We start from the raw sequence: 13,484 nt of genomic DNA on the forward strand, positions 1-13,484 counted from the left end.
ATCTTCATAAATTAAAATAAAGTATGATTCCTTTAAGCAAGGAAGTCAAATGAAGTAAAAATGAGAAATATCAGAGTGCATGGGTGGCACAGTCAGTTATGTGACGGACTCTTGGTTTTGGCTGGGGTCCTGACCTCAGGGTCATGAGTTCGAGCCCTGCATCAGGCTCTGTGCTCAGCCCTCCGTGTCTGTTTGCGATTCTCTCTCCTTTTCCCTCTGTCCCTCTCATGTGCATGTGCCCTGTCTCTAAAATAAATAAATCTTAAAAATCAGAAATATCAACTTCTTAACACTATAAATGTCTTGGAAAGTTTTACCAAGTTAAAGATCTGTGTTTCAGATTTGTGAGCTGTTTTGGCTGATTTTTTTAGAATACCAAATTCAGGAGCAAAGGAACTGGGCTATTACCAGGATAACAAGATCCCTAAAATTACTACCCAATATATAAAAACTGATGCTTCCTTTAACCAAAAGTATTATTTGTGCTCCTTAATTCCCTTCACAATCTAATCAAATTCCATCATATCCCATTCACACCCCTCTGTCTCTCTTCATACTAACAAACTGGACAATCCCTGGTTTTTTGTTTGTTTTGGTTTAGTCTTTTCAGAAAATCTTTTACCATCCTGACCATTTTAATTGCTTCACCCAAAGAGTTTCTACATTTCCTTTATATTATTTTTAGACAGTGACAAAGTAGAAACGAGCTATCATTTTGTAGTATGACATCTGCTATGTTTCCAATATGTTTCTATGATGCTCATTATTTTGTAGACTTTTTGGACCATCAGTACACTAGATAAATGTCTTCCAGGAATGTTTAGATCAGAGGATGAGAGGCTATGGCATATACATCAAAAATGACGTATGAATGACCTTCGTGTACAGGCAGGCCACCTGATATCCCTGTTTTCCTGCAACTCGTTAAGAATAAGCGCTACCATTAGGTATTTACCCCAGAGATACAAATGCAGTGATCCAAAGGGGCACTTGCACCCCAATGTTTATAGTAGCCACGTCTACAATAGCCAAACTATGGAAAAAGCCCAAATGTCCATCGACAGATGAATGGATAAAGATGACGGGGGTGTATATATGTATACAATGGAATACTACTCAGTCATCAGAAAAAATGAAATCTTGCCATTTGCAACGACATGGATGGAACTAGAGGGTATTATGCTAAGTGAAATAAGTCTACCAGAGAAAGACAATTATCATACAATCTCACTCATATGTGGAATTTAAGAAACTAGGCAGAGGATCATAGGAGAAGGGAGGGAAAAATAAAACAAGACAAAATCAGAGAGGGAAATAAACCATAAGAGACTCTTAATCGTAGGAAACAAACTGAGGGCTGCTGGAGGGGAGAGAAGGGGGGGAGATGGGGTAACTGAGTGATGGACATTAAGGAGGGCATGTGATGTAATGAGCACTGGATGCTATATAAGACTGATGAATCACTGACCTCTACCTCTGAAACTAATAATATATTATATGTTAATAAACTGAATTTAAATTAAAAAACAAACAAATAAAAGTTCTGGAATGGGGGGGAGAAATAAGAGTAGGTGCTAATCCTACTATTAAAAGTTCGGAAGTTGGCCTATAACTAATTACCCTTAGGTTAACTTCTAAACTGATGACTCTGAGTCATTGCATGTATGTCTAGTACTATGCTGGACAACATAAAGGCTGTTTTCAACACAAACCAGCACTCATACTGATTAAGATTCAAGCACTATTTGGAGGAAGGTATAATCTTATTAGAGCAAGATTATCAAACTTGAAACAAAACACCATAAACAGCAATTAAGAAGTGATAAATTAGATTCAGGGACAACAGAGGCTGTGCCAATGTTTTTGAGCATCCCTAAACCCTCAGATAAAAATATAAATCCCATACAACATTTACAACAAAACTGGCTGACAAGAAATCTCCACAAGTTCCCCCCAAATAGCAGGTGGGGACAAATCACCAAAAACCACAGACCTGTGTAATAAGAAAGAAAGCAAAAGGAAACAGAGTATCTGACACATCTGAGAACAGAGAAGCTGAAAATAGCAATTTGAGTACATAAAGCTCTAACTCGAAGGGTTTCTCCTTTCAAATAGTGATTTAGTACAGGAGGTCCATGGTGAAGGCTGAAGAAGTTGAAGCAGTCTAGCCTCTATGAACTCTTAAAACATCCCTAAGAGTATCACAATGAGGATAAACTACTGGGTGTGGGATCAAAATTGAGCACAATAGGTACAATGAAGATAAAAGAAAGAGAATATTCAGATAAAAGCAAGAAGGGAGTAAAGTCCAGAAATTTCAGAAAGCAAATGCCACACTTTTGAAGAGTGCCCAAAAACAATAGCAGAGGGAGCTCTGTAAGAAAAGCCATTCTAAAACCACAAAAATGTAAACAAGAGAAAATGATTAAGTCAATCCCATGAAGTTATTTTAAGGAAAGAAAAAAGAAGAAAAAGAAGATATGGAATAACATCCTAATTATAAAACCACACCAGGAAAACTTAACCCACAAAACAGGTGAAAATTGTAACCTACTATTTCAAAATAAGCTAAAAAATACTACAAAAATGACTCAAGACGTGAAAAACAACATAAATCAAATTTCAAAAAACTCAGACTTAAGGTTAACAGAACTTAGGAAAACATCAGCAATGGGGGGGGGGCTTCAGAAATGAAGATTAAGCCTGAATGAACTTGAAAGAAAACACATACAACATATATCCGATGAACATTTATCCAAATGAAGGGTGAGAGAGAAGGAACAACTAATGAAGCAATAAAAAAGTCAACATTTAAGGAAAAGAAGGCTTTAAAGAGCACTACCGTAAGAAAATAGTAAAAACTATAATTCAAGAAAATGCCCTTGAAAATTAAAGAAATTCTTTGAAACTACTGACTGAAAAAGCACGACGTACATCTAATACCAACACAGAAAGCCAACATCAAACTTTTCCAAGGCAACACTATACGCCAGAAGAAAATGGAGTAACATATTTAAAATATTCAAGAAAATGAAGTGTTTTATATTTAGTAAAATTGTTCTTGAACACATAGAAAGTACAGATAAACTGTCATCATAATGCCGGAGATCAGGAAATACTGCTCCCACAAGCCTTCTAAAAGAACCTAAAAAACAAGTGTTAGATAACCAAAATGAACCTAAGAACTAACAGCAAGCAATAATATTATCTACATGTTGGTAAAGATTAAATGAGAAGTACAAGGAAGAGAGTATAAATAATGGCGTAAGTGTATGCAAAGTTGTTAATAATAAAATATTTTTTAAAATAGGGGATGGAAGTTTATGGAAAGCACAAGCAAAAAAAATTGTACCTGTTTCCAGTAATCACTTTGGTCACTGTGACAGTACAACTATTGTTATTCTGAGACTGCTGTAAGGTGCAGAAAGGAGTAAATAAATGAATCATCTGCTTTATGTCCTTGAGAACCACAACTCTTAGTATAGAAGAAAGAAGAGATATAACTAAAAACCTTGTTAGCTCTGATTTGCATTGGAAGTATTGATATAAATTCATGAAGTATTTTTACCTTTTAAAACAAACAAAAAATATAATAGAGATTCTATCACAAGTAATAGAATATCTCATCATACCAATATTCCTACAGATAACTACATATTCTGGAAAAAAAAATGAAGAAGAACTACCTGGAGGCGCCTGGGTGGCACAGTCGGTTAAGCATCTGATTCAGGGTTGTGAGGTCGAGCCCCGTGTCGGGCTCCATGCTCAGCATAGTCTGCTTAAGACTCTCTCTGCCTCTCCCTCCAGCGCTCGTGCATGCCCACTCTCTCTCCCCCTCTAAAATAAATAAATCTTAGAGGCGCCTGGGTGGCTCACTTGGTTATGCATCTGCCTTCAGCTCAGGTCATGATCCCAGGGTCCTGGGATTGAGTCCCGCATCAGGCTCCCTGCTCACGAGGGAGTCTGCTTCTCCCTCTCTGTCTGGCCCCTCCCCTGCTCAAGCTCTCTCTCATGCATGCACTCTCTCTCAAATCAATCAATCGATCAATCAATCTCAAAAACAAAACAAAACCCAACAATCTGAAGGTACTTGAGAGCAACCAAAAGTAGGCAGAATTTGGATAGGAGACAACATTTGGAAGAAGGGACTAGAACTGGGTATTTTTACAGTTTTTGCCTAAAGAAGGGTCCCTAGTCTGAGCAGCAGGGAGCAGCTTGAACTTGGATCAAAATATGCAGTCTTAGTGGCCTGAAAAACCAGAGTTTGGAGCTACTGTGCCAGCCAGAAAGTGAGAGGGCATATGCACTCTACCCATGTCTATGGCTGGTCATTAATATACACATGAGTGAAATACTCTAAGCAGTGCAAATACTTAAACAATTGAGCCAAGTAGTCAGCCACCATCCCCTGTGAGGAGAAATAGTTTGGAGTTTAGTCCTGCCAAATTAATTGTTTGCTAATAATACAAATAATAACCAAAAAATCAATACATATACCAAACCCCAGAGTCACTATAATGTATGAGTCACAATGTGAAGGATAGAATACAAAAATTTTTTTTTTAAAGATTTATTTATTTGACAGAGATAGAGACAGCCAGTGAGAGACGGAACACAAGCAGGGGGAGTGGGAGAGGAAGAAGCAGGCTCACAGCGGAGGAGCCTGATGTGGGGCTCAATCCCACAACGCCGGGATCACGCCCTGAGCCGAAGGCAGGCGCTTAACCGCTGTGCCACCCAGGCGCCCCTAGAATACAAAATTTCTAAAGTTCTCAAAGAAACAAGAAAATGTGACACACACTCAAAAGAGAAGACAATCAACAGAGACCAACCACAAGTAACCCAGATATTAAAATTAGCAAAGATCTCAAAGCAGCTACTCTAAGTATGTTCAAGATGACAAAAGAAAATATACTTGTAATAAATGAACAAATTGGAAATGTCAGCAAAGAAAAACATAAAAAAGGACCAAATGTAAATTCCATGACTGAAAAATTCACTCTCTAAAATAAAAGAATTCAGTGGATGAGCTTAACATCAAAATGGAGAAAGTACTGAAGACAGAGTTGAGAAAATTATTCGAACTAAAGAATAGAAAGAAAAAAATATTGAAAAAGAGTTGTCTGTTGGACACTGTAGCAGTCTAACATACACGTATTTGGAGCCACAGGAGAGAAAAAGGGGCAGAAAAAATATTTGAAGAAATAATACCCAGAAAATTCTAAAATTTGGTTAAAGACATAAATTTACAGATTGAAGCAGCTCAATGTTCCTCCAAGGAGAAGTACAAAGAAAATCATATCTAAGTAAAATAAGATAACACCTCATACCTATTAGAATGGCTATTATTAAAAAGATAAAAAAATAGCGTGTTGGCGAGGATATGGAGAAAAGGGACCCCCTGGCCACTGTTGGCGAGCATGTATACTGGTACAGCCACTATGGAAAACAGTATAGAGTGGGGTACCTGGCTGGCTCAGTTGGTGGTGCATGTGGCTCTAGATTTCGGGGGCATGAGTTGGAGCCCCATGCTAGGTATAGAGATTACGTAAATAAATAAACTTAAAAAACAAAACAGTATGGAGGTTCCTCAAAAATAACAAAAATACAATTACCATGTGATCCAGCAATTCCACTTTTAGGTATTCATCCAAAGAAAATCAAACACTAATACAAAAAGATATCTGCAGCCTATGTTCACTACAGCATGATTTACAATAGCCAAGACATGGAAGCAACTAAGTGTGCATCAATGAAGGACTGGATAAAGAAAATGTGGCATACATATATATATAAGGAAATATCAGCCATAAAAAAGAAGGATATCTTGCTGTTTGTTGCCATTTGCAACAAAATGGATGGATCTGATGGCATTATACTAAGTGAAAGAAGTCAGACAAAGACAAAAGTTTATGATCTCACTTATATGTGCATTCTTAAAAAACAAACAAACAAAAAAACAAAACCCAAGTACACAGCCACAGAGAATAGATTAGCAGTTGCCAGAAGCAGGGGGTGGTGGTGGGTGAAATGGATAAAAGAAGTCAAAAGATACAAACTTCCAGTTATAACATGAGTAAGTGCTGGGAGGTACAGTATGGTGACTACAGTTAATAATACTGTATTGTACACATGAAAACTGCTAAGAGAGTAAATCTTAAAAGTCCTCATCCACAAGAAAAAAGTTGTAACTATGAGCGGTGACGTGTTCACTAGAATTACTTGGTGATCATTTTGCAATATATACAAATATGGAATTATGTTGTACACATGAAACTAATATAATTTTAAATGGCAATTATACATCAATAAAAAACTAATCCACTAAAAATTTTGAAAAAGAAAAAAACTGGGGGTCACCTGACCAGCTCAGTTGGCAGAGTATGCAACTCCTGATCTCAGGGTTGTAAGTTCAAGCCCCATGTTAGGTGTAGAGATTGCTTAAAAATAAAATCTTTTAGAAAAATACATAAAAAGAAAGAAAAAGAAAAAAATCTTGAAAGCAGCCAGAGAAAGAGAACATACTGTATACATAAGGACAAAAAACGACATGACTGGCTACTATATTGTCATCATAAATATTATAGGCCAGATTTAATCTCTGGAAATGTGAGCCAGAATTATGGATTGAGGCACGTAAGGCACAGTTGAGGAAATAGAAGGTATTAAAAACAAGTCTACACACTAACTGAATAGACCTACAGCCCCCTTTCAATGCTCAAGTCTATAAAGTTAGTACCCAAACTTATACTTCATAGATAGGAAACCAGAATTTCTCTCTAGGAAAACAGCATCTCAAGATGTAAGACTTATAGACAGAAGCAATCAAACATCTCTCAGAAAAATGACCCAGCCATGTCATCCTATGCAAAACCTATTGGTCAATAAGCCCTACCTACTCACGCAAAGCTTCCAATAAGTGTTCAGTGCCTAATGCATGTACATGAACAAAGCCCAGTATCACCACCTATCTGAAGAAATACAAACAAAAAATTAAAAGAAGTCCATAAGAAATAAAGACAACCAAAGGAGCACAAAAAAAGTCACACAAAAATAAAACCATTACTAAATATCCCAATAACAGCAAACTATAAAAATGAAACATTTAGAGAACCACCACACAAAAAAAAGAAAGAAAAAAAAAACTCCAGGAAAAAGAAAATAATGATAGCTAAAATAAAAAGAAAACGAATGGACGGACTGAAAGATAAAGTTGAAGAAATCTTCCCAGAAAAAGACCAAAAAATTCAAAGAAAAAAGAAAACTAGAGAATCAGTTTAAGAGGTTCCGGTCCGAATAATGAGAGTTCCAGAAAAAAAAGTAAGAAAATCCAGGAAGTGAAATTATCAAAGAAATAATTCAAGAAACTTTTCTAGAACTGGAACGCATGAGTTTCTGCATTGAAAGACATACTTTTTTTTTTTTTAATTCAAGTTAGTTAAATATATGTTGGTTTCAGGAGTGAAAGGCATACTTTTACCAAGTACAGTGGTTCAAGATGACCCACACCAAGGCACAGTATAATAAAATATTTTAAATGACAGGGATTAAAGAAAAGATCCTAAAAGCTTTTAGGGAAGAATAAACAGGTTACTTACAAAGGATCAGGAATCAGAATGGCATTGGAATGTTCAGCAGTAACTTTGGAAGCTAGAACGCAATGGAACAATACCTTCAAAATTCTAATAAAATGACTTCCAACCTAGAATTCTACACAGACAACCAAGGAAAGGAGGAGAATATGCAAGGTCTCAAAAATGTAACTACTAATTTACCTTTTCTCAGGAAATCACCAGACAATCTGTTCCACCTAAGCAAAGGAAAAACCAAGAAAGAGGAAGAGGTGGCATACAGGAGGCAGAGCTCAAACACAGGACGGACACAAAAGGAATTCCCATGTTAGTCAAAAAAGGAGATTAGAGGATGACAGGCATCCAGTATAAAGAGAGAACAACTATCCTAAATAACAACAGAACAACAAAACTTCAGGGAGGGTCTAAAGAAAAATAAAAAAAAATGTAAGAAAAATTTGTATTTGAAAATAATGAGAGATTTGTACATCTCTGCTGGAAAGTATGTGGATGCTTCCATTGAATACTAAAAAACTAGAGACCTAAATCAACCATAAACTCCAGGGAAAACAGAAAGTTGTACCAAAGAGGAAATGTAATCACATAGTCTTCAGTATGTGTACATACTGTATGTACACACACACACAAATATATAATCATATAATCTTACTTAGAAATACAAATATTAAAAAAAAAAAGAAATACAAATAAAACATAATAAAAAGCTACAAGATTAAAAGGACTACTTCTGTGAAGAATGACTATAAGGCTGGAAGAATAGGACATAGTCCTACTAATTTTCATTATAGGCCTGGTAGAACAATTTGGCTTTTGCAGGTCTGACCATAGATTTGTGTCTTTTTCTTCTTGATCTGTAGGAATTCTTTACATAATTCTGGGTATGAATCCTCTACGATTTGCTGTTTCACTCATATTATTTACTGGTGTCATTTGAACATAATTATATTTATTAAACATTTGCTTTATGGTTAGTGCCTTTTGTGGCCCATTTATGAAATTTGTCATTATTCTTATTAAATCTTTATTGTTTTATCTTTCATATTTAGATCTGTAAGTTATCTATCATTGATTTTTGTATTATGGTAAGAGTTGAGGGTCAAGAGTGATTTTCCCCCATATAAATACTCAACCGATTCATCACCTATTATAAAAGACTACCCCTTTCCCCACTGCACTGCAGTAATACCTTAATCACATATCAAGTTACTATACATAAATGGGTTTGTTGCTAGACTCCATTCTGTTCCATTGGTCATTTTTCCTTTCCCGTGCTAATATCACAGTGACTTAATTCCACTCCTTGGTATATATCTAAGAAAACTGAAAACATAAGTGTACACAAAAACCTGTACCAGTGTTCAAAGCAGTTGTACCAGTGTGAATTCACATCAAAAAATAGAAAACCAAATGTCCACCAACTGGTGAATGGATAAACAAAACATGATACAATACAATGGAATAATCAGTCACAAAAAGGAATATAGTACCAATATATACTACGACATTCATGAATTGTGAAAACATTATGCCAGGTGAAAAAAGCCACATACAAAATGGCCCCTACTGCATGATTCCATTTATACAGATATTCAGAATAGGCAGGTACACAGAGACAGAAAGGAGACACAAAATGTCCTATTTGTATGAATCCATTTATGTGAAATGTTCGGAAGAGGCAAATCCATAGAGACAGACAACAGACTAATGGCTGCCAGGGGTAAGTGTAGAGTAGAACAGGAGAATGGGAGTTTCTGCTAATGTGTATGGGGTTTCTTTTCAGGGTGATAAAAATCTTCTGGAATTAGACAGTGGTGATGGCTGCACAACTTAGTGATATACTAAAAACCCCTGAAATATACACTTTTAAATGGGTCATTTTATGGCATGTGAACTCTATCTCAATATAAAAAGATTATAGAACTTTCCAATTATTGAGGAGAAAGGAGCACAGAGAGGGAAAGAAAGCTTGATAAAACCTAGTACATAATTGTTTATATTCGCAGATACACAGTTATGTACATATGCAAGCACACACTCAGACTTTTGAAGCCTTCCAAAAACAGATTGGGGGGGGCAAACACTCATGGGACATTTTAAAATATAAAAGCAACATAGGCACATGGAAAAAAATTTCATTAAAGAAATATAAATTTCTCCCTCCCACACCAGTCCCAATATTCAGAGGCAACCATTTTTTTTAACTGCTTTTAATGAAATTTTTGAATAGGCAATACAAATAGGCTACTTCACTTTGTTTTTATCTTTCTAGAGGCTATATGTCTACACTAACAAATGAAATATACAAACTTGGTTCCTTTCTTCTTATTCAAAAAAATAACATTACGCAGACTGTCCTGCATTGCTTTCTTTTCTCTTAATATAAGTTGGAATATTCCAAACCAACATATAATAGATTCTCCATTCCTTTTTTCCTTTGCTAATTCCTTTCTTTCAAACATGGTGCAGAGTATTCTACTCTATGTACTATATTTCAAAAAGTTCTTTATTGACTTAAAGATGAAGAATTTATTTATTTTTGAAGATTTTATTTATTTATTTGACAGAGACAGAGCACAAGCAGGGGGATCAGGAGAGGGAGAAGCAAGTTCCCTGCTGAGCAGGGAGCACAATGCAGGGCTTGATCCCTGGACCCTGGGATTATGACCTAAGCCGAAGGCAGACACTTAACCGACTGAGCCACCCAGGTGCCCCGAAAGATGAAGAATTTAGTTCACTGGAATCACAGCGTCCCCTTCTTCCTGATACATTTATCTTTTTTATTTTAAATTCTTCAAATAGTTACCTTACCAAAAATACATAATTTTTAAATTCTTTAAACCATGTGTGATTCCTCATTATGTAAGAATAGGAAAATGAATCTTTATATTTAGCTCCTTTTCCCAACGTGACAGCTACACAATAACTTTTACATCAGTATTCTTTATAAATATTTAGCTTTACCTTCTATCTGTAATCCTACAACGGAGCCACAGACCCATGCCAGAAGGATATGGGGCAAGTAAAAAATAAACAGGCAAAGCAGGCTTGGGGTAAGATAAAAGAAGTGGCATATGATAGAATAAAAGTTTCTCTCTCTCTCTCTCTCACTTTCTCTCAATTTTTGTTATTAGCTGTGAACACTTAAATGAGTGAATGCTGCTAAGTCATTACCATTCAGGGAAATACACAGGGTCCTGCAAGCTTCCCATCACGTTTTTTGTTAACCAACTAATATATAACCTTGTTCTGTGTAAAAGTGTGTTTGTTTTAAGATGTCTTCTTTAAAATATGTATTGTTGATTCATTCACACTGAATTCATAGCCAAAAGCACTATAACTCATGCCTGAACAAAGCTTACAGAACACACATATTTTCTCCCTAAGGCACCTCACAGCCTTCTTGTGCTCAGAACACTAGACAGCACCTCAGCACTACTAACCTTGAGGACCATTTTAAAGAGCAAAATTACCAATAAAAATCACAAAAAAGTGAAAAACATGGCACTAAGTAAATGGTGAAAAGAATACTTGTTTAAACTATGAGAGCTGAAATACACAGGCAGAATGTTGCTTTATTCAGCCTCCATGCGACTCAAATTTTTCAACACTGCACATGTACAGGCCCTTGAGTGACCAGCAAAAGCAATCTGAGTATTGATTTTGAGGTTACAAATAAATTTAGCATGTAGGTAAATTTGCAATTACAGAATCCTCGAATAAAGAAGATTGACTATTGTATGTGTATGTGTACCTATCAAATCAAGCCTATAGATTATACTGTGCAAATAGTAAATCCTGTATAGCCTGCTGTTTCATACATAAACAGTCAAAATTTAAGAGAATTGTATTAAAAGCCCTCACTAAAGCTGCATTTTAATAATTCATCATGTATTTTTAGACCTGCTTGACCTATAAAAGTTTATAACTGTCATATCTCCCTTACAGATTATTAGTCCTTAAAAAGCATCTATCTTTATACCATTCAGGCTTTTGTTTATGAGGAATGTTTTATTTGATATTCATTCATGCATTCAAAAATATTTATTGTGGGCCTTACTACTGTTGCACATGCTAGAAATATAGCAATGAAAAAGAAGAAAGAAGACTTAACTCCAAGGGCTCGTGGAGCTTATATTGTACAAGAAAGGAAAGAGACAAAAAAAAAAAAAAAAAAAAAAATTTAGTATTATGTAAGGAACCAATTAAGTACTTTTAGAGGAATAAAGGGAGTTGGAAGATATGACGCTTGAGCAAACATTTGAAGTATGTTTGAGGCAAGTGACAATGTGGGTATAGTTGGTCTAAAGTCAGGTCATAAGGTTTTCATGATGAAGACACTGAACTGTATTTTAAATGTGATGGGAAGTCTTTGGAAGGTTCTGAGTTAGGGAGAAACTGGCCTCAAATTTATATTAATTCTAATTTCTTCTTCTCTATGATTACCTGAAATATTTTCTTTCCAGTTATTTCCAATCTTTGTCATTTTTGGGATATGTTTCTTGTCAACAGCCTCTAGATTGGTTCTCATTTGTTGTGATAATATATACTTGGCTTTATTCCTATCATAGAATCATTTGTTTCTTCTTTCTCTCTACCTCACTTTTATTGGATTAAGTTTCTTTTTATTCTTCCTTCTACACCCTGTCACAGTAATTCAGAAGTTCTATTTATAGTATCTCTGTTGCGTGTGCTTATTACTTTACTTTTAAGCAAACATAACATACTTCATTATAGGTAATCAATTTTTTACCCTACGCTTCTAGATGATTTTCTTACCTTTCGCCCATTCCTCCTCTCCCAGAACACTGTCACTATCAGAAATTTAATCCTTGTGCTTTAAGTTCCACATTACAAACTCCTGGTTCACCATTATGAAAATCTGCTTACACAATAATACTGCATTTCACAGGCACATTATCACCACCAATTTAAATAAGACCATTATAACAGTCATTGCTCAACACTATCTTACATTCTATAGCTTCATCTACATTTTTAAACTTAAATTAATATTTTAAAAATACAAGCTTACCCAAATAGAACAGTAAACCAAAATAAATTTATCATCCAACATATAGTCCATACTCAAATTTCCTAAAATATCCCAAAAACATCCTTTACAACCATTTTTCTCCCAATCCAGGAGCAAATCAGGATTCACAGATTCAATCTGGCTATGTCTCTTTTGTCTCAACCAATCTAGAACAGTCCCTCTGCCTCCCTTTGTTCTTCATGGCACTGAACACTTTGAAGAAAGAGTCCAGGCCAGTTGTCCAGCAGGATGTTGCAGGAGTATTTTCTCATGACTAAATTCAAATCAAACACTTCCACCATGGGGACAAAAAAAACAACCAACATTTCCACCATGAAAACTATAGGTGATCTAGTTCCTAGTGTTGCCATCACCTCAGAATGAGCCTAATGTCAGACTGTTTGTGTTACTGCCAATACAAAATTTGAGCTTGCTTATTGTGGTGGTGACAAACAAATCTTTCCATTTTAAATACCCATTTTCTCTTTTGTAATAAATAACTCATCTGCAGAGTAAAACTTTGAGACCTTGAAAACAACAATAATTACAATAAATGTAATGGACTAGACCCACCTTTTAAGAGGTAAAAACACTAATATTCTATCAAAAAAGACATGTGGTCTATAAGAAATACAATTAAAATGAGCAAAAATGATAGAAAAACATATACCCATATATCTAAGATAAATATGAATGAAAAGAAAGCCAGAGATACTAATCTTAGGATTTGAAACAAGTATTTAAGGAAAAAATAATTACATAGTTATAAAAAGAAAAGAAGATGATGATGTATGTATGTATGTAAAAATACGGCCTCAAAATGTTATCAAGCAAATATTGATAACTAAAAGCTGAAAGAC

At 35.3% G+C, this 13,484-nt stretch overlaps 1 protein-coding gene across 1 annotated transcript in view; it reads right to left on the minus strand.

Annotated features, from left to right (window-relative positions):
• Positions 1–13,484, minus strand: part of TLK1 (tousled like kinase 1) — a 138,305-nt gene that overhangs the window by 77,936 nt on the left and 46,885 nt on the right. The gene's annotated exons all lie outside the window — the stretch shown is intronic.

This window comes from Ursus americanus, chromosome 1 (assembly GCF_024610735.1).
Source record: "Ursus americanus isolate L20-20 chromosome 1, mUrsAme1.1.p, whole genome shotgun sequence".
In the NCBI taxonomy this organism is placed as follows: Eukaryota; Metazoa; Chordata; class Mammalia; order Carnivora; family Ursidae; genus Ursus; species Ursus americanus.